The sequence below is a fragment of the Stegodyphus dumicola genome, chromosome 5 (assembly GCF_044657685.1).
Source record: "Stegodyphus dumicola isolate Sdum_Otavi_A_Nest chromosome 5, ASM4465768v1".
Lineage (NCBI taxonomy): Eukaryota > Metazoa > Arthropoda > Arachnida > Araneae > Eresidae > Stegodyphus > Stegodyphus dumicola.
The window spans coordinates 157,022,356-157,042,381 of record NC_140772.1 but is presented as its reverse complement, the minus strand read 5'-3'; positions in this window follow the sequence as shown (position 1 = coordinate 157,042,381).

Sequence of the window (20,026 nt, the reverse complement as noted above, 5' to 3'; positions counted from 1 at the left end):
CTGCTTCTAGTGGTATAAATTAATAATGGTTAAACTTAAGTACTATAAAATCAAGTTTATTACGCAGAAATTCACCCGATTCCAGTGTGTGTTTCAGCGCGCTTACAAGTAACGAGTAAAAAGAACTTACCAAATCTTTCTTACAAAAATCCCAATTAAAATTAAACTAAATCAGTACAAATATTAAATAAAATACATATTGTGTAGACTAGAAGAGAAACACGCTAATGTGACAATCAAAATCGTAAAAACAACCTTGTATTTAGTGTAATTATATTTGTGGGTTGGCATCGTTCATTTATAATCGGATGACGCGACAAGCTGTGAGAGGAAATCTTTCACTTGGCCGATGACGCAGGCAGGCAGGCAGGCGATTCCGGCATTAAGACGATGACGCGATTCAAAGATGTTTGCTTATGAAATACGATTCCTTCTCTTCGTTTATAAATAATCTCATCTATTTCCTTTTATGTATGTAATTACTTTGTAGTTTGTAGCAACTATTCATGTTTCATTAAATATTCAAGTTATTTGTAAATTGGACTAGTTTATTAGCCCCTAGACAGCCACATCGGAAGTAAGTTTACGAACATCATATTCCTAGACAGTAAGTACCGATTCTACATATTGAAACACTCAATCGATTTCGAGGACAGCTAAAGGTCCCTCCTCATCAGGAGAAAGAAATATCTAGAAAGAAGAAAAATAAAGGGGAAGGATCCAATTCACCTATGGAAGAAGCCTATTTATCCAAAAGGCTTCTTCCATAGGTGAATTGGATTTTCTTGACGCTTTTCATATTCACAAAGATTTAGCATGTTTAGTTAATGATTTTAAGTCCAATCTAGTCCTTCCTAATGCCTTTAAAATTCTGCTATCTTAATTCAGTTACTATTTTTGCCGATAGATGGCGTTACCTCCTCGCGTTTGGTACTACCAGAGGGTATAAAAATCCGTTCAGGCTTTCCATTATTCGAAGTTCAGATTTTGAGCGTGAAGGTGCAGTTGCCCCTCTCTCCCTATTTTTAACTTCGCTAATTTTCTTGTCTTTGTGTTACATGTTTGATCAGATAGCCTGGCTCAGTAAAAGTAGGCGGCCAGTGTAACTCTGATTAAAAAACATCCGGTTATAACCACGTGCAGTGCTGATAAGGACCACGTGTTTCTGAGACTCCTTCCCCTTTATTTTTCTTCTTTCTAGATATTTCTTTCTCCTGATGGGGAGGGACCTTTAGCTGCCCTCGAAATCGATTGAGTGTTTCAATATACTTACGCTAAATACAAGGTTGTTTTTACGATTTTGATTACATATTGTGTAGCCTAAATATAGAATATTAATAAATTAAATTTTTAATAAGTTGTAATTAAATTAATTAAGTGAATTTGCTACACAACATTATCACCTCTTAATACACGTAACTTATAACCAATGTCAATTGATCATTGTGCGAAGGTGTAGAGTCGAGTATAAGGCTGTAGTAAGTTGCTGATTTAAGTTCTTATGCTATAATTGTGATTAAATACTTGTTAATGATGCGGGTGAATTCCTCGCAAATGTGACAAATAACTTAAATTTCCTCATCCTCGATTAATGCATTCATATATGCAATTGCAAAAAACTCTTTAAGCTATTCCACGTATGTAAAATAGTTTCTTTTGTGATTTGAAGTCTGATTTTTATCATTACCTCTTAATGCTAGCCCTAACTGACTTTACAACTTTGCAGCTGATAAAAATGTTTGCAAATCTTCTTTTCAGTAATTTTTTCCTCGTTCTGTCTGTTGGAATAGACCAGAATCGATTCTGTTAAAAATTGAAGGTTTTTAACAAAAACTACGTATTTAAAATATATGTAAAATTAAGGAAAGGCAGAATATATATTTGCATAAAGAAACTTCGAATTTAATGTTAATTATTCGTCTTATAAGTTCAGACAAATTTGGATATATTCACTCAAAATCGGTTATTGACATAATATTTGAAAAACCAATAACAGATTTTGTTGCTTCAAAACAATAGAATGGAATTTGAATGGTTGAAATAATAATATTAACATGTTGCTTTTATTTTAATAGTAATGGTAAACGACTAGATCAGAATGTACATAGTTACAGTGTATATAACATCAGTAGCCTAATAGCGGTATTATCGCATTATGGAAGCGATGGGAATTTGAAACAAGGTATTGCGATTTAAATTTATCTCTTGTTTAATAAATTAATCAGAATTTAATTTGAAACCATACTTCATAAAACAAAATCGAGCATCATGAGGATGACAATGCTTTTATGAAGTCCGCTGGACTAAAACAAAAAACTGAATTTTGAAGTGCTAGCACTGTACACCGAAGCATTATTGGAAAGGCCTTTGTATACGCTTTGAAACCTTCATAAAAATGGCAATATCGTTTTGAAAGCTTTTTACGTAAAAAGCCATTATGCCATTAGACTACGAATAGGAGAAAATACAGATTAACGCAATTGTGGTTTGCATGTTTATATCAGTACATATTCAATATAATAAATTTATATGATAAAAAATAGCTTTCGCAAATGCATACATATGTAAAGAACAATGTATTTTTCATTTGCAGAGGAACAAATTACAATCTAATATTTCATATTCTACAATAGGTATTTATAAACACCTATATTTCTTACATTATTAAACGTCTATCAAAATGTCCAAATTAGTATTCTTAGAATTATAAGTGTTAACTCATACCTATGTTACTCGTACAAAATAAATAAAAGTATAATGAGGTATACATATTAAACTCGTTTATATGCTTAATATATGAAATAAGTAGGTTTTGCTAAAATTATGAATTCTTAACAAGTGATTTCATTAAAATGCACACTAACAGGAAGATAATGGAAATAATTTTCATGCACTTTCTTTTGTCATTTAATAAAAACCAAGTTCTGATTGTTAAAATGCAAAACAAAAATAAAGAAATGCGAGAACTTGTGATTATTTACAAATAATTGTTTAACTATTCCAGAGGTTAAAGAGGTTTTGTCTTCTCAAAAGTGCTATGAAACCATCTACAAAAATGATTGATTAGAGTTGTATCAGATGAGACAATATAGGGGAAGGGGGCTTGAGCTTGTTATAAAATGTATGTTATTGTTTGTACTTCTTAATACTACAAAAATAAAGGATTTATCATCAACATTATGATTTAATAAGATCAAAATTAGGTTATTTAGTTTCATACGCAAGTTGATTGCATTTATATATAATATATGGGGCATGAAAAAGGATAAAATGGCATTGAGTTTTCTCTGGAATTATTAAACTTTAAAAAGAGTTTAATACAATAATGCATCAACTAATACAATGATTGCAATAAAATGCATTTAAACAACTTATATGCATTTTGACTCAAAATCACAAAAAATTCTCCACTAAAATAAATTTTCTTCTATATGTTATATTTAAAGCACTTAAAGAGTTCCAGTATATTGCCCAAAACATAAAACGGCCCTAGAATAAATTTAGTTGGAAAACATTGATACAGACAGGACCAGCTGTTATAGAAATTTATCTTGTCTTTCGTTTTATTTTTGATGCAAGTGATAATCGGAAGAGAAAGAGAACAGATTCAGAAGAGAAATTTATAGTTCATGTAATAATATATTTCTTTCGAAGCATTATTTAACTATCTATTGGTATAAACTGCTAATAAATTTGTGGCAAAATTTTACTAAGAAGCAAATATTGTTTTTGTATGAGTCATTTTGACACTGTTGTAATATAAAATGTATGTGAAAGATAGTACAACGCATAGCTAGAAAGCAGTTTTATTTATTTTTTTATTTCTTTTTCTTCCGGATTGGATTTTATCCAAAATAAAATATCAACACTTAAGAGAAGTTTCGAGTCTTATTAACAAAGCTAAATTAAAGGAACGTATAAGTTTGAGAACTGAGAAATACATTTTTTTTTCTTGCAGAATATGGTAATTTTGAAAAAGTAATTAATATCCATAATATGGTAGTTTTTTAAATTGCAATTAAACTGAAATGCCATCTCACTCACTTAAGATATTCAGAAATCATTGTAAATGCTTATACTTACCAATTTAACAAACGCAGAGACCATTTTCACCGAAATGAAAGCCATATACAACGCACATTCAACCTACATTGAAGCACCGGATCCAAATACTCCAAAGAGCAAACTCTATTTAAAATGTTGAAACCAGACGGCAGCTCTGCATGACAGATGTGAGTTGCTTCACTGTGTGAGTTTCTCCCTCTTTTCGCATGTCTTCATGATGTAACTGGAAGCATACTCGACGCGTATTCTAGAGGTCCAGGGTTCGAGTCCCAATGAGGGCATTAGCCATTTTTCACGTTCCAGCATAGAAAAATTCTAATGATTCTACACTACCAGAATATCTCAAAATGACTGGTATTTCTTGGAAAGCGAACAGATTAAGTCCATGGATGATAGTTATTTTCTCTAAGTCGATCACCTTTATAGGAGCGCAACACTGCTTGGAACCACAAGTGGTCACTTTCGGGAAGTTTCAGTGTGTGGTTTCTAAAAAGAGAAAACAAATAAGTAGATAAAAGAATGTGACAAAATTTAAAAATTCACATCTTTTTTTATTTGTTACTTTAAATTGAACTGAGGAGTGGAAGCAGAGTATTAGAAATTAAAATGTGAAGTGTGAGGAAGTTTTCTAGAATTTTAACTTTTAAACAAGGTCGTTGTGAGACTTTTTTTCTTCAAGTATTTAAATTTTGGTGGAAAAAGATGTAAGGTTTATCCTAAGCTTATAACAGTTATTTTTAAGTTTGTCCCACTTTCCTGTCTCTCTTAATTTCAGCTTTTAATTCCTTACCAGAATGAGGTTTTAGAATCGCGTTAAACGCAAATGAGAAGGACTAGTATTTGAGTCGAAGTTCCCCCGAATTTGACAGAGAAAATTCAATTTCCTGAATAGCGCGTGTTTGCCTTTTGAATACATTTCTGCAAGCTACGCTCGGCCGTATTATCTGCCCTTGGTAGCTTCGCTAGCTAATTTAACATTAGGGGCTAATTAGTTAGACACTGTGTTACGAGGGCAATCCCCCCCCAAAAAAGGTCTCCTATTTTTTGGGGACGTAGAGAAAGTTTTAATACGGTTGTTGGCAACACTGTTGTGAGTGGTGCCTTCTCCGCTACCACATAAGTACGCAGGCGCTTCGCTAGGATGCTCAGTCTTGGCTTGGCAGCCATTCGAAATGGAGTTCCCGATAAACGTTACCGCCAAGTGCAAAGTCGTGCATGGATCTCAAAAACATTCGCAAGTGGTGTAGAGAGTTTATAGGCGGTCATACTCAAATTCATGACGAAGAAAGGTGCGGGAGGCCGTCAATTGCCGACGAGACAATCACGAAAGTTGAGGTACTCATGCGTAAAGATCGGAGGATCACTCTGGATGCTCTCTGCATTTTGGTTACTGAGGTTTCCAGAAGCACCATCCACAGGATTTTAACGGAAAAGTTGCAATATCGGAAGGCGTGTGCAAGATGGGTGCCGCATATGCTGACAGAAGACCACAAACGGCAACGGGTTGACATTTGTCTGGACGACGGTTCTGCTCCAATGATGAGATGAAAGATGAGGTTCAACGCTTCCTGAAGGGCATGGCGGCAAGCTGGTATGACATGGGCATTGTAAAACTGCCACAGCGTCTACAAAAATACATCGACCGAAATGGCGATTATGTTGAAAAATAAAGCATTCATCAATCTTTAAAGTGATGTAGCAATTATAGAAAATAAACGGTTCTTTGTATATCTAAAAATATAGGAGACCTTTTTTTTTTGGGATTGCCCTCGTAGCTTCGGATAAATCTCATTAGTTAGTCATTAGTTAAGTTCTTATTTCTTATATTTTTTAGTTTAAGACCAAGTGGAGGCTTTGTTATACGTCCTGAGAAAAGGACCGTCTGTACACCTTTAGTTTGAACAATAAAGGGTAATTAACCCTTCTTGAGTTTTACGTTTCTATTTCTGAACCTAAGTGTTTATTCGTTTAGTAGTTCACTAGGTTCCTTCGCACTTAGTTAATAGATAAAAGGGAGGATCACTTCATGGTTAACTCTAATTTTAATTTTTCGTGTTCCAAAATGCATAACACAAAGCTCGTATTATTTTTATTTAGGTAACTGCAATAAGAAATTTAGACTGATTATCTTTCTTTAATTAGAAAAAGCTTACATTCCAGATAACTGTGTGACCCTCTTCAGAGCTCGGTGTCGATAAGTGTCGCCATATTCACCAGCCATTTAAACCGTCTATGCGTAGGAATGTTACAGCTTGGGAGAAACAGACTCCAAGGTTTTGCCATTCTTTAAGTTTTAACTTTAGGGGGCAAAGGAAAGGAAACCAGTTTTAATTCAGTCTATTAATCTTGGCACTGGGACACTAGTTTTCATTAACCGAAATTTTAGAGTTCGCTTGACGTCACAGAGCCTTTTTTTAAATTCCCGACCTTATTAACATATTAAAATTACATTGTTCAGTGAAATTGCAACACCAATTACGACATGAGATAGAACGAAGATATTTATGGAAACGATGACATATAACATCGGGTAGAAATGATAAATCTGTAAGTTAAAAGGAAGGGAATACATTTAATACTTTGTGAGTGAAATTAGCAGATTCGTTTTCACCTACAGATTCAGCATATTCCTTTCGTTAAACTATGCTCAATTTACCATCTTAACTCCACTAAAATAAGTCATCTTTAGCGGTTATAACGGAGTGTACAAGGTCTATATCGATAAAGATTCATTCTATCTGTCCGTGGAATATTGTTTCATGTAAATTTGATACAGATCCATACTGCGTCAACAGTACTTGATATATAGTTCAACATTTAAATAATCATAATTCACATGTGCTGTATGGGATACAAACCTGTCGAGCACTTAGGCCTGAACATGCAGTCATGGAGGAAACATTGAACACGGCGAGTATATGGACGGTATCAATACACTATTAAGAGATAGTTTTAAGAAAATTCTGGATGGCAGGATTTCTGGTTCCAAGATTTTACTGACCTGTTCACATAATACCTCCAGTTCGTAGAAAGAGAAAGCTTCAATGAAATGTGAAACAACTCCAAACTAGAATGCTTAATTTGACACTTTTTATGACGCTTTTCAACAGAAGCTTTCCAGAAGTCGTTCTCCGCTGCGAGAAACTAAGATTCGGCCATCATATGTCTAGAGGTATACAGAGACTCTGTATACCTCTAGATGATCTGCACTGATTAAGAGTTTTAGCACTAAATAAATTTTTTTGAATCGAAGTTGCTCTTGTCCATGGTGAATAATTGTTTACAAAGTAAGTTTATTCTTTTTTCGGGTTACCTGATTGGATTAAACTTCAGTGTAATATGTTTATGTATGAGATGTGTTTGTGAATAAAAATAAGAAAAACTTGGACAACTTGGTCTTCATGCGAGAACCATGTTTATTCCTTGGTGTGATATTTCTGTCGAATTGAATTTTATGGTTTAAATGCGAAGAACATGATATTTATTAATAAAGGTAACACATAAAACGTTAAAAAAAGCCCCTTTGGGCGTAATTATAAAATCTGAAAATTTTCAGATTTTTTTCTTTTTATATTTTTTTATATGTTTCAATTTTTTATAAAAATATTTTGAGGTTTTATGTATTTTTGTCTAGTCGCGAAGTGAGAACTGAATTAATCGAATGAGAAATATATCTCTAATGAAATTCGAGAAAATAAATTTAAATGAGATCCAGCAAAAAATGCGCATAAATTAATATTCCGTACAAGGAAGTAATGTGGCATTACACATCAGATTTTTTTAAGAGTATGATAATGATTATCTATATCCAAGCTTTTAATAGCGTAGGAAATATAATTACGTAAAAATGATATTTAAAATTTTCCGACTTTTCTGTTTTTATTACTGCCATACAATTTTATATCAGAACTTAAAACTTAAAACCTGCATTTTTAAAATCAGTTTTATGAATGAAATTGTAGCACAATGAGCAGAAGTGACAACTTACACCATTTTCGCGATTTTCTTCCGTAACTGCCATTTGAGCCTATCTTTCACTAGCAGCAATGCTGTTGTCAAATAGTAGTTCTATTTTCGTTTAAACTCATTCTATGTGTCATCAGAAGTCCTGACAGGTGTCTCTTCTTTTTTTACCCCCATTTTTCATCTTTGCAATCTCTCTTCAATTCAGCTTCCTTACTCATTCTTTGGAGAAGTTCTTTACAAACCAGAGCGAATGACATTGTGGTAAGAAATAAACAAAATAAAGAAATGTTCTTTTGTTAGAAGTTAAAATTCTACTTTTACAAATGGAATATTTATGAAATTATTTATTTTATTTACCGTGCGATGAAACTCGATTTTAATGATATGTATTAATACTTTTCACAGCGTTTCTCATTTCATGGTTATAAAGCTCACATTGGAATCATTACATCATTTTTCCAGAGGATGCTTAAAAAGTATTTCCCGGAATACACATTTAACTAGAACTATGTACGTTTTATCTCATGCATATTCCTTTACCTTTAAACATGCATAGTCCTTTATCTTTAAACATTTTAACTATGCATCTTTATATCTGTTTATTTCCTTTAACATTTTCAGTCATTAAGAAAGAGTTTATAGTTTTAGAAGATAGTAAGAAATACGTACATAGCTACATATACTCTCTTAACTAATTTGAAATTTTGTGACTAGTAATAAATCTTTTATCTGAAGATTTTCTTCATTAGTATCAAATTGTAAGAACATGATATAAGAATTAAGATGTATTAATTACCCTTTCGGTTATCTTAGATTTTTGAGACAAATCTTTCATTAAATGAATATAAGCAAGAAATGACTTCTTGTCATGGATTTAATTTTCGTATTTTTGAAATAACTTCAAAATTACGGATAAAATAATTAAAATAAAAACCATTCGCATCCAATAAAGTAAATCAAATATGCAGTTTAGAAAGCTGCTTATAGAATCTGAAATTTGCCCTCTAATTAGTGAAAGGGATAATTATAAAATGAGATCAAATGGTCGAAAAAATCTTTGAAAAGGGGTGATGTTACACACGTTAGGTTATCTGAAGGTGGCAAATCACCCAGTGGTGCCTAGCGCGAAGGGGCTTTCGTGGAGGATTTGCCAAAAGTAACTATCTAGTGGTCATTTAACACTTGGAAAAAACTACTTGAAACAACCATGAAGCCAGCCTGTTCGCCTAGGATCGAACTTGTGTCAAATTCGCAGAATTCAGCAGTATTAGCTACTCAGCCATTAATGGCAATGCTGTGTAAATATTATTGCGTTCTACGGGTTCGTGGGTGTGGAATAATTGATGACAACCTTGATTAAGAATCAACTATTGAACTAATTCAATTCAAAAATTGAAATCAATTAATTTTGAAAAATGTCATGAATTTTCCAATTGAGCTCTTCAGCCGAATTGTATTAGCCAAGGATGGCAGCTTGACATCAGACAAAGATTACAATAAAAGATGATATAGTTCACTTTTTCATTCATTATAGGTCCTTTTTTGATTCAGAAAGTCCACAGCGGTTCATTTCGAGTTGGCTCGATCATGATTGAGCGTTATGGAGATCTTTTAAGAGACCATACCATTCCTTTTTTGCCGAAGAGGCAAGTGTTCCCTAGTGTAACATTCATGCAGGATAAAGTGCCTTTTCACATGTCCTTTCCAGCACCAGCTGCAATCAATATATGACGCTGATTGTTTCTTCAGTCGCTCTGTCTCGCATGAATGGGTCTCATGTTTTCCAGATCTCGGACCATACTACTTTTAGTTACGAGTTTTCGGTGGGCTACTAGAAGTCAGATATAGAGAGTAAGAAAGTGTGACTGAGACAAGAATTACAACTGAATGCTTTTCAATATTGTGCAAAGCATCATGCCACGTCTGACGGCCATTCTCATGTATGGCGGCTGTTTCATTGATTACTTGTAATCCTAGCCGCGGTGTGAAATATGTTGCATTAAGAATTGTGTTGTGCTGTGTATAGAACATTTTGACACAGCTGATGCACCACTTATTAAATTATATAAGTATTCTGGAAATAAAGCTTTTCATTTTCCAAAATATCATATCTTTGTGCATTTATGCAAAACCGCACCTTGATTATTGCCTATACTTTGCAAATAATTGAATATTTAGCATTTTCTGTTACTGTTCGATTACCTGACACTTATATCATTATCACAGCACTAATGCCAGAATAAAGATAATTCTCGTCCTTGAGATTAATTTCTATAAATCAAAATATTTCTATACAGCAGGAAAAAGAAACAAATAAGGAAACGGTATATTGCAAAAGAAAAATTCTTTGAAATAAATAAGATGTTAATAATTGCTACTGCTCACTAAAAACATTATTTATACATTAAGATACATAACAAAAGCACCATTCATTATTGCAAGAAGGATAATGAAAGCTTAAGAACTTAAAGCAAATCTTATTTGTAGCTAATTTCAAATGAAAAACTAAACACATTTTTGAAAGATAAACAACGTAATCTTTTTTCTTTAGTGTTAAATTACAGAAAAGTTCATGTAAAAATTTGCACTTGATACAGATTAATTTGCTTGCGAAGTATAGAGATAGTGTCTTTTGTCTCTACAAGACTTTAGTTTTCTATTTGAAGCCAGTAACAAAAGTTATGAGAATTTTTATTTTATTGAACTTAAAATTGGTATGCATCTGTTTATTACAAAGTCAATAATTAATTCTGTATATAAACCAAAAGTAATGATACTACGACAAATCAATAATTTCTCAATTAGAAATTAATGTGGATTAAGTATTAGTGATTAAATAGAACAATCATTGCTTAGGATATCTCGTATCGTAGTAGTAAGAGTTATAAGACATCTAATGATATAATTTAAGATTTATAAGCGTTAGTTCTATTACTGAAATGTTGTTCCCAGCGGTTGTATCGAGCGAGCAAAATGATTTGTATATTCGAATGACTTTCTTAAGAAATACGCTTACAAAATCATCTTTAAAAACAACTGAAAATTAATTTTTCACTAACCTTTAATATTTTTATGGATTCACGGATGCTTAAAATTATCTTCGGTAAATATTAAACTCTTAAAACTTAAATGCCATAGGATATTTCTCGAATCTCAAATTTTCAATGTTATGTTCTTCTGAAAATTTTTGCTTTAACAACCTATAAGCACCAAACAGGGATATTTATTGTTATATTCATTCAATATAAGTATTTTAATAAAGGACTATCTATTTCTGTAATGAAATATGGAACAAGTGCCGTGTAAAAATTAAAATTTTAACCTATGACAGCAAAATTTGCATGCACGACATAAAACTATATTCCACTGGTACATTTATTTTACTCATGGAAAAGAACAATTTATCCCAGCAAGAGTCAACACATATGGGAATGCTACCAGAAATGTATTGTATTTATAACATCAGACATATTTAAAATATTTAATATGTATAATACTTGCATTACCATAAACTCTGCGCCACTTACATCCAACACAAGTCGAAGAAATTCTACACTAACGTTTCAATTTAAAGTAAAAGAGCTCAATTTCGAGCAATATAATTCAGTATTGAAGAATCCCATCAAGTTCTGGAAGATTCTTACTGGGCTCGATAAAACGTTTCCTCCCCCCTACCAGAGACACCGTATGTGATTCGGATAAGTCCCCTTTCTCTCCACAAATAGCCAAAGTCTGTCTCGAAAACTAGATTTATGCTGTTTCGCATCTTCTTCTTCCCTATATACTTTTATTACGCGACTTCCCAAAGGCGCCATTCCAAATTCAATTTGCATGGCGAAGGAATAAAAAATTTTATGCGACTTCGAAACCATCCTGCCTCATTTGAATATACCTAAGCGGATTTTCTTTAAGCAAACTACGGTCGGAGAAGCAATATACGCCAATTTTTGTGAAATGACGAGTTTTGCCAACATGCCTCCATTTTATGTCTTGCTTTACTCGGCAGATGTTTTACATCGTCTGGACCATTTCGAGGAAGAGTTCAGATGTTTATCGATATAAGTAAACCTATCGAATGTGAGAGCTGAGTGGTACAACTTGGGCGTAATCGCTGCGGCAAATCGATTACGATTAGTTTTTGTTTCCTAAATTTTCCCAGTCTCCACAGCATCTTTTTTTTTACGATTTGTTACCAGATGGAGAAGATCGAGTTAGATGATTTTGGCTGTACGGTTTTACTTCGTAAATTGACAGTAATGGTCGTAATGGAAGTGGGAGTTCCGTGACCGGATTCAATAAAGCGTGGAATAAGAGAAATTTCAACTTGCAAGTGCCAATAGTTGAAAGAAAAATAAAATCGGATTGCTTTGTGCACGCTATAAAGCATTTAATATGAAATGAGTGATGAAATATGAAATAAAGGTAACGCAATTCATTTTGAAACCTTCTAATAATTAAATGGATTTTTTAAAGTGTTAGATCATAAATTTGTCAAGAAAATGGTTTTGAAAGGAACGTGGAGAAGTTTAAAGAATTTTCCCATTGAAGTAGATGTTAAAATGAATGTATTGCTACTTGTTTTTAAGATTTCAGACTGCAGAATATAACCATTGTTGCAGAACATAAGCTGACATATTACCTTTATTAGAACCACTCTTATGAAGAATTACGGTAAAATTAGTTCTGTATAATTACCGTTCACATTTTTCAAAATAGTTGTCCGTCATTATTTCTATGGCTGTAAAGCATATTTATTATATGCTATGTCATTCTAAAAAAGCTTCTACTCTGAAGAATATTTACACATCCTCGTGAATAACCTAAATTTTTACATCTAAAGAACTTTTCTTGCTTCAAGATATTTAACTCCGTGTCTCTATATCCTGAGTTTCATTCGAAGGAACAAAATAAATAAGTATTTTTCCAAACATTCAAGAAATCTATCACAGAAATCAACACAAGCAATCTATAAATATAAGTTTACAGACAGATAATCCCAGGGTGTTTTGCTATAATCAAATAAACCAAACCAAACCAAATATGTTTTCATGTTTTCAAGCATTTGCAAAAATCATAAGCTGAAAATAAAGAGAAAAAGGTGTCGCAAATTCATTGACATGTACAACTTACCCAATAAATGAATAAATAAATAACAAAAATTTAAATAAGAAAAGAATCTGAAAGATTTCAGATTTTATATTGCACCCAAAGAAGCGTATTTTTAACATTTTTTGTGTTACCTTTATTTATTAAATATCATGCTCTTCGTATTTATACCATAAAACTCAATTCAACAACAATATCACAAAATACTCAAAAACGCATAGCTTTAGCATTTCTACAGTCTCGCGCACTGGAGATAAATTTTTTTCCCGTGCAGTGTTGCCATTGCTCGATTTCAAATCGTTGAGTTGCTTATTCCAAAACCTCATAAATGCTTTACAAAATATGAAATTGATAATAAAACAAATTCCAAATTCCAAATTTGGGCTTCCAGATACTCAGGTGGAGACGTACGTTATTCAAAGAGTTTGCTTTGGCGTGTTTAATCATATTTTTTCAAATGATTGTTAACATTTGAAAGAAAGAGACTTCCTTTAGAATATACAGTGAAATTTGTAAACAAAATATCCTTATCATTAAGTACAATATGTCTGAAATGGAACTATCACTCGATTGGAACCATCATTTACTTCCAGTTCTGTTGAAAAACGTCAGCTACAGAATGTCACCAAATTATGTGTACAGCTTTAGGTACTAATGTTGTATCATATGATTGAAGGTTTGGTATCGAAAGCTCAAAAACAAGGACTATGACATTCAAGAAGTAGAGCACTGTGACCGGCCTATTGATGTTGATCAGGTCCGGCGCGTAAACTTGTGGAAGAAGGTCAATATGCAACCACTCGAAAGCTTGATGAAGAGTTAGACGCTAGTGCTATATCCATTAGTCGCGCTATGCATCGCATAAACGTGACGTACAAATTCAATCGCTGGGTGCCGCACGAGCTGACTTAAGTAGATAAGGACAGACGTGTTCGTGCCTGCAATTATCTGCTCGAATGTCAATGCAAGGACAAAATTCTAGACCGCATCGTCACTTGTGATGAAAAGTGAATTTACTTCAACAACGCAGGCCGAAAAGGGAGTTGGTCTTCGCCCTGTGAATCCATCGGCAGCTTCACAAAGCGCAATTTGACTAACAAAAAGACCATGCTTTGTATCTGGTGAGGTTGCCGTGGTATTACCCACAACATGTATCTGGAAAAGATCAAATCCTCGACAGTAAGGTGTACAGCGAAATGCTAGTTCGTGTTGTCGTTGCTACCAAGGCAAAACGTCGAACTGAGTTCCGACGCAAAAATGTAATGCTCCATCAAAATAATCTAAGACCACATGTGTCTGCATTCACCAGCTGGACTCTGTACGGGCTCGAATGAGACCTTTTGCCGCGCAAACCGTATAGACCCGACATCGCTCCTTCGGACTTCTACATTTTTTCACACTTGCAGCTATATATTGCAGGTGCTAACTTCTGTTTTACACAGGATGTCCGAAATAAGATGCATCTATTTTTGGACTCGTGGCCACTAGGTTTCTGGCCTAAGGGCTTTTAAAAACTACCAAAACGCTGACAGAAAATCACAGATATTGGTGGTGATTACTACCTGCACTTAAGATATTGCTTTCATGTTTGCTTTGTAACTTTAATAAGAAAGTTTTTTGACGAAAAACTTTCGCTACAACTAGATATATGTAAAAATTTACTGGAAAGAAATAGGAAGTATTATAAATTTTAGAAATAATCTTAGGAGTTTAGCAAACGAAAACACGTAAGAAAGTTCAGCGTTGTAAAGTAATATGCCATTTGTAAAACTAACAAGGTGTGGCTATTAACTTCCAGGATTGCTCTAATAACACCAGAACAGATGGTGTGAAAAACGTAACCTTTTAATATGTTTCGAAGTAATCCCCATCTGCCGTAATACACTTCTCTGCTCAGCTGTATAAGTTGTGGAAACAACTTTTAAAGTCTTCTTTCGGAAGGCTCTTCAATGTCCACAAAGCGTATTCCTTTGATCACAGTTTTGAGTTTGGGAAACAAAAAGAAGCCTTCGGGGGCCAAGTCAGGAGAGTATGGAGAATAATGCAGCTCCATTACCTCATGCTTGGCTAAAACGCTCTTCACTGGCAACGCAATGAGGGGGCGAGCGTTGCCATGCAACAAAAACAAACTCCCATTCTGCCAAAAACGGGGACGTAGTCTGTGAATTCTTTGTCGGAGTCGAACAAGAACTTCTGCATAAAACTGTCCTGTAACAGTGCCTGGTAGGACAAATTAATGATGAATAAGTCCTTCACTATCGAAGAAAGCAATTAACATGACTTTGACCTCAAATTTTTGGAATCGAAATTTTTTCTGTTTAGGGAAGCTGGGAGACCGCCATTCTGTGCTTTCAGGGTCGTATTGATAGCCTCCCAATTCGTCACCCGACACTATCGAATCCAGGAAAGCACGGTCAGCGTCAGCTTTGTAGATGAGTTCACCACACGTTTCCATTCTGATTTGCTTCTGATCGTCCGATAAACAGTGCGGGACAATTCTGGAACACATCTTGCGTTTCCCTAGGTATTGCGTCAGAAGTTTGCGAGCAACCTCTTTGACGATGTTCAGTTCACTGGCCAGCATTCGAATATTCAGTCGCCGATCCGCTGTTACAAGCTTGCAAAATTTCTGAATTGTGTCAGGCGTACGCACGAAAATCGGCTTTACGGTGTGGGCGTCATCTTCAACACTCACGGCCGTCCCGAAAACGTTTGCCGAGAGCTCTTGCTTCTGCCCTTTTGCTAATAAAAATAAAAGTGAATCGATTGGCAATTCACTATATCTTTTTTTCACAGCTTTTAAGTTACGCTTTTATTATTACATATTAATTTTACTGATATCATTCACTTTAATATACAATAAACAATGTTTACCTGAACATTTAACAGTTCAGCTAACAGAAAATACAGAACTAAAAAAAGGGTAGCGAAAATCCTCAAGACAAAAGAAAGAAAAAAAAAACCCTCTATGATGCTTCTCTCTTGATAACACGGTTGATAACACGCTTGACACTCTCGATAACACGTAGAGTATGAATTCGTTCTCCACAGAATGTAGTTTCACGATTTCGAAGTATCACGTCAATAAAAACACGGTATAAGCTGTCAATATATTTGATAAAAAAGAAATAACTAAAATTGCAAGCTATTAACATAAAAAATAATTTATTTCGAAAGGTTTATTGAAACATCTAATGAATCGGGAGAGCAAGATCGGCGTGCAACAATATCTCCTATTAAAGAAGAATTACTTGAGCAATGTCAAGAAAGGTCAGGGTGGGGAGATTGAGAAATTTTTTGTGGTCACATTAAATATTTCCTGTTACATGTACGTAACATCCGTGTGACATTCCCATCCACGTCCCAGCGTGACATTTCTGTGACGTTGTAACGTGGTCACAAATGCAATGTAACGAAAATGTAACATTGGGGCGTCACTTTAACGTCACAGCAAAGGGTATGGGTAAGTGGCAGCTTTCTTTTTTAGAAAAAATTTCATACTTTATAAATCGATTTAAAATTTCATTGCTGCCCTTTTATAAAATTTCGCAGATATTTTCATTTATTGATTCAAATGAAGATTTGTTCTACATCGCTCATGCATGGAAAGCTTTAAACTCGTTCTAATATAGAAGCGAGACTTTTAGTATTATAAAATTTATACTACTAGTACAATGAAGTTGCTTAATTCCTTCTTGACCTTTAAGTACTTCTTCTGTCACTGTGAAACAACTGAAATAAACCAGAAAAAATACTTAGATTGAATACTTTGTCATATGGAACTCTGAAAGAAGTTCAGAAATAGGTCATCTTTTAATTAGGATAAATTCAGGATTAGTCAGCTTTATGGAGTATAATTTAAACCTCAGCGCAGAAAATCTCCTGTAGCGTATGAAGAAATAATGATGAATTGTGCTAAAATTTCATTGGAAACGATATATATTTAATCTTTTGTAGCTGTAATTCAAGATAATCTGTAATTCTTCCACTCTCTCGCACGAGAGATCCTTCTTTGCCAGTGTACCGTCGACTGAGTGTTGGGTGCTCTTCAGCATGCATTTACCTCTTTTAGTGGGAAATGAGAATATAGAAATGGGATATGACATCCAAGCGTCAGTGCATAATAAAAATAAAAGTGAATCGATTGGCAATTCACTATATCTTTTTTTCACAGCTTTTAAGTTACGCTTTTATTATTACATATTAATTTTACTGATATCATTCACTTTAATATACAATAAACAATGTTTACCTGAACATTTAACAGTTCAGCTAACAGAAAATACAGAACTAAAAAAAGGGTAGCGAAAATCCTCAAGACAAAAGAAAGAAAAAAAAAAAAACCCTCTATGATGCTTCTCTCTTGATAACACGGTTGATAACACGCTTGACACTCTCGATAACACGTAGAGTATGAATTCGTTCTCCACAGAATGTAGTTTCACGATTTCGAAGTATCACGTCAATAAAAACACGGTATAAGCTGTCAATATATTTGATAAAAAAGAAATAACAATTGCATTTTGAAGTTTTGACTCTAAAATCCACTATTTAGTGCATAACTACACATTAAACGCAAATAATAAGGATTTGGCATAATGGATGATTTGAAAAAATTCTTTTCTTTCGGTTTTAAATTCCTAGATATGTATGCCATGCGCTGAGACGAGCCCCTGAATTTAATGCTCCTTTTCTGAGTCGTATGATGCAGAATGCATATTAAGATTTGTAATTTATCGATGAGTATTTCTTCCTTGTTTTAATGTTGATTTTTTGATAGAATTTCAGGAGAGAATCGCTTCGAGAAAGCAGGTTAAACCTCTTAAGTCTTATACTTAAGAAATGGTATCGAATATCCAGAACAACTTTATTTTTACACAGGAAGCGTCAATTATTAACGCAGAAAGCGTTAGATAATAAACTAAAGCAGGAGTATAGTTACAACCATTTTTTTAATAGTTACATTCATATTCTATAAAAAATTCAAAGTTACAATCATAGTTACACGGACAAGGTTATGATCATACAGAGTTATTATTCATTACCTATTATGCTTAACGAGTATGCAAAATAGCAGATGAAAACATGTATGAATTGTAATGCCTGTCAGAGCTGTTTAAAAGCAACATTGAGTTATCTAAACGATGCACACGTTATTTATAATTTAGTGCTGCAAAAATACAAAAAATAAGCAGCAAAATAGAAGAAGCATATGTTTTCCCTAATGATAAGATTATTTAACAATCATAATTTCTTTAAAATATATTTCCCGAAATGCGGAGTAACATCAAAATTATTTACATGTAATTAGATTGAAAAGACAGAATCATCAGCATGAACTGCCCATTTTTAATAAAGTGATTTTTATTCATTGCTAATTAAGGCTATGCCGATTCGTTACAATTTCACGAAAGAATAAATTAAGTTTTTCTTTGACAGTATGCTGAAAATAATTGATTTCATAACCGAAGAATTTTCTCTTTTAAAACACTCTTTCGCTTTTTTACTTTGAAATATCCAGTTTCAGTTATTGCTCTTCGTAAATTTTTAATTTATTTACTTAATGTTTTAATTACGTTTGCCTTAGAATTTTTTTTCCATATTTTCTCAATAATTCCGTAAAAGATATTTTTTTGATTTCTTTTCTCTAATTGCGGATTTCCTTGGAGAAAGTCTCATTGTTCGGTAGTTAAGTACTCTATTTTAGAAGAACAAGATGAGTTAATGCATAACTAATTAACACCACTTTTTTGAAAAGAAACCATTAAATATAATACGAGTTTGATGAATAATGAATTTGAAATGCCTTGTCAAAAATATTTTAAATGTCAAAATAGTGACACAAAATAAGGAGCTGATAATATTTCCTCACAAATTTGATTTTATACCCGTCCACATAGTAAAGTGGAATGTAATTAACAGTTCGTAAAATACTTTAGCATTAAACTTGCGTATGCTGTTGCCATGAGTGGCAAGAAGGAAGATTTTTCTAGTTTATAATAAAATATAAAAAGTACTGCAGTTGAAACATAGTTTACAAAACCGGCACAAATACTGTAATAATTATCCAGGTACTACTTGAAAAAAATTGAAGCGCCAACAAGGACTTTTGCGATCGTGACGAAATTTTGTATGAAAAAACATCTTGATCGAACATGCAAATGATAAAAGTTTCAAGGCAAATGAACAGGAATTGCGATCATAGCAGGCATTTCTAGTTCGCAATTCGCAAAGTATAAAACCAGTAACAGAGGCGAAAAATTTATCTTTTTTTGTTGCTGCCATTGCAATTCCGTAAAGAAGCAATTAAAGATGACATTACGACATTACCGGAGACCTTACAGACAACTAAACGAACGTGGTCGCATTGTAGGGTCGAAGCACCAAGAAGGACTTTTGCGATCGTGACGAAATTTGGTATGCAAAAACATCTTGATCGAACATGCAAATAATCAAAGTTTCAAGGCAAATGAACTGGAATTGCGATCAGAGCACACATTTCTAGCGCACAATTCACAAAGTATAAAACCAGTAACAGAGGCGAAAAATTATCTTTTTTTGTTGCTGCCATTGTAATGCCGTAAAGAAGCAACAACGATACGAAACCTTACAGACGACGATATCGAAAACCTTACAGACAACTAAACGACATCGAACGTTGTCGCATTGTAGGGTTGCGTGAAGCTGGGTGGTCATACCGAGCAATAGGCCGCCACCTGCAGCGTACAGACACTGTTGTGTAAAGATGATGGCAGCAATAGTTGCTATAAGGAAATTGCCGACGAAATGAAGGCTCTGGAAGGCCAAGGAGCATAAATGCGAGGCAAGATAGGATGATTGTTTGCCAGGCCCGAACCGCCCCAACGGCATCATTGTCGGCTATTCAACG